Genomic DNA, 3,627 nt, shown 5'->3' on the forward strand with positions numbered 1-3,627 from the left:
GTAGGAAGGGAAAAATGAAGGGGGGGAAATCGGAGGGGGAGATGAACCATGAAAGACTACGGACTCTGAGAAACAAACTGAGGGTTCTAGAGGGGAGGGGGTGGGGGGGTGGGTTAACCTGGTGATGGGTATTAAAGAGGGCACATACTGCATGGAGCACTGGGTGTTATATGCAAACAATGAATCATGGAACACTACATCAAAAACTAATGATGTAATGTATGGTGATTAACATAACATAATTAAAAAAAAGTGGAGATGCAGCTGAATGGTAGAGTCTATACTTGAAGAGTAGTAAGAAAGCCACTGAAGGGTTTAACTGAGGAGTCCAGTCGTCTGATTTACATAGTAAAAGAAGGCTATGCTCCATGTTGGATGCCTAGGAGGAGAAAATGGTGGGAGAGAGAAACCATAGGAGAAGCTACTGGACAATAGTCATTTGCCAAAGATGGTGGTGGAAGAGATGGAGGTGAGTGATGCTCAGAGCTGTCTTCCTGCTGTAACCTCCTATTTTCAGCCTTTAAAAAAAAGTTTAGGGTGCCTGGGTGGCTCAGTTGGTTAAGCGACTACCTTCGGTTCAGGTCATGATCCCGGAGTCCCGGAATCGAGTCCTGCATCAGGCTCCCTGCTCAGCAGGGAGTCTGCTTCTCCCTCTGACCCTCCGCCCCTCTCATGTGCTCTCTCTCTCTCTCTCATTCTCTCTCTCAAATGAATAAATAAAATCTTTAAAAAAAAAGTTGAGCTTATTTTCATTTTTCCATTTTCTTCCCAGTTTTGCAGTTTACTACTGAAGAGACATAGTAAACCCTAAGGGAGGTTAACTCACACTAACGTGGGATCTACTCTGGGATGATTGTTAGAATGTTATTGCAGACCCCATCTGCTGAAAACTATACGGGGTAGAGCCAATTGGTAGAGATTTTTGTCTTCCTGTGGCCAAAACCAAGTATTTTACATCATTATATCCCAATAAGTAAATGAATTAATACATGAATGGATGAAGACATGAAGGACCTGTAGTCAGAGGATTTGATTTTCTTGTGAAAACTCCGAAGAAGCAGGATGATGGGTCCCCAAGCCCAGATTTGGTGCAGATATCAAGACTGATGATACAACACTCACATCACGAGGGTTTGAAAGATTTATTATTCACATAATGAAGTTTTCTGGACAGAGCAGGGCAGGCCTCTCAAGCTGGTCAAAAAATGTCTTGAGAGAACAGGGCGGAGAGACTGGCTTGGGGTTTTTACATGATTAGGGGGTGGCTGGAGTGAAGGTTCCCAGTCATGGTTTGAACTTCCTGCCTGCACAAAAGGAAGAAACACTGGGACTTTATTATCAGCTTGCCAGACGTGGAGCAGAAAAAGAAAAGGGAGGACTGAGGACTTAAAATCTGTCAGCAAACCTCAAAAACTGGAGTTAGGCTCTTTATTACACTTGTTTAGTAGAACGAAACTTGAAAGAAAGCAGGAAAATTATGTGTGTTTAATGCGGGATAGCATTGTTCACTAAATATAAATATAATGTAGATATTTTTGTTATTAAACTTATGGTTAAAGTTTATGCTGAGATCAAATATCATTCACAATACCTTTACAATAAATAACCATCTTGCATACTAAAGTTAATCTTGCTAGCTAGAGATTAGTTTATTAAAGACAAAATTATGGCCACTAATTTCTAAAACAAAATTATATTTGCGTTCAGTAAGGGGCCTGTATTCCATGTCACTATCTTACTGTGGACACTAAGGAGCACTGGCAGGACTTTCAACCGAAACACCAGCACATTGTACTCAGGAAATTTGGATGGGGTTAAAAGAAGAAGAAAAAGGAGCTCTAGTGACATCTGTTCCCCAGAGCTTAATAATCAAAGCAGGCACATTTTAATAGTTCACCTTTTTCTGGGTAGTAAACAGATTTGGCAGGACTGGAACAAATTGGATGTGTCCATCATAATCAACTGAATAAAAGGCAACAATTGGGGGAAAACACTCACAAAGAAGACAGTGTATAAAATCTTGGAGGAAAAATAAAAAATATTTAGGAATGGAACATATGCTCAATTACAGCCTAAAAATGGACAGAGAATAATTGGGTGGAACATTTCTTTCAGCACATTTACATATTTGAAAAACAAGACCTGCATTTCTTTCAAGTATGAGGTTGTAATGGTCATTTGTATTCCCACACCAACGAGACCATCACAACCTGTGATTATTCAGGATCTGATTTTCTAGTTTGGGGGCTATCCACTCCCATTGCTTCTCTCTCTTTCTTTTTGCTTCCTGTCTTTTGGCTGCTTCCTTGCTCATTAACATTTATTTAGTAGCAAGTGTCTGGAAATGGAATAATAAAGGAAATGAAATTCAAATGAGTCTGTTGGCTACCTACTAAACATATCAGCTAATAGGATGAACTAGGGTAGAGGTGGTTATACCCATCTGCTAAAATGATTTCACTTTTCTATGCTATCATCCATCAATCACCACAGGTAATCAAGAACTAGCTGCATGTAACTGAACAGACTATTGTCTCTGTTTATCAGGCAGCCTACAGACTTAGAAATACTCGTTTCAGTGATTGTGTCATGTTGGAGGAAACAAAAATACAAGTACGTAATTGCAAATCTATCAGGTATTAAAGATACATATCTTCAGGGGTGCCTGGGTGGCTCAGTCGTTAAGCGTCTGCCTTTGGCTCAGGTCATGGCCCCAGGGTCCTGGGATCGAGCCCTGCATCGGGCTCCCTGCTCCGCGGGAAGCCTGCTTCTCCCTCTCCCACTCGCCCTGCTTGTGTTCCTGCTCTCGCTATGTCTCCCTCTGTCAAATAAATAAATAAAATCTTTTAAAAAAAAGATACATATCTTTAAATAGATACAGTTATAGTAAATTGGAAATCTGGTGATTTTGTAATCTTTTATTTAGCATGAATAGTAAAGAGCACTGCTTGTAAATATGTGTATGGAAAATACTTTTGCTAGAAGAAACACTATTTTCCTACTGGTATTTTATGCAAGACAATCAACAATTGAAGGTAAGATTAGGTACCTATCACTTGACTTTTTTTTTTAAGATTTTATTTATTTATTTGACAGAGAGAGACACAATGAGAGAGGGAACACAAGCAAGGGGAGTGGGAGAAGGAGAAGCAGGCTTTCCGTGGATCAGGGACCCCAATGAGGGACTCGATCCCAGGACCCTGGGATCATGACCTGAGCCGAAGGCATACCCTTAACAACTGAGCCACCCAGGCACCCCCTATCACTTGACTTCTTAAATACTTAATAGATTTTTGCCACTACTGAGAGGCACTGAGAAGTGAAATTTTAAAGACTAGGAAAATATATCCTAAAAAAAATGGGTTCCACAAGATTCAGAAAACACGTTCCTTGGTATTTACCCAAAGGAGCTAAAAAGCTATATCCTCTCAGAAACCTGCACACAAATGTTTATAGCAGCTTTATCATAATTGCCAAAACTTGGAAGCAACCAAGATGTTCCTCAGTAGGTGACTGGATAAATAAAATGTGTTACATCTAGACAAGGGAACATTATTTACCACTAAAGAGAAGTGAGCAATTAAGCCATGAAAAGACATAGGAAAATCTTAATTGCATATTACTAAT

This window comes from Callorhinus ursinus, unplaced genomic scaffold, assembly GCF_003265705.2.
Source record: "Callorhinus ursinus isolate GAN/ISIS: 27379988/994484 unplaced genomic scaffold, GSC_fseal_2.0 scaffold27, whole genome shotgun sequence".
Lineage (NCBI taxonomy): Eukaryota > Metazoa > Chordata > Mammalia > Carnivora > Otariidae > Callorhinus > Callorhinus ursinus.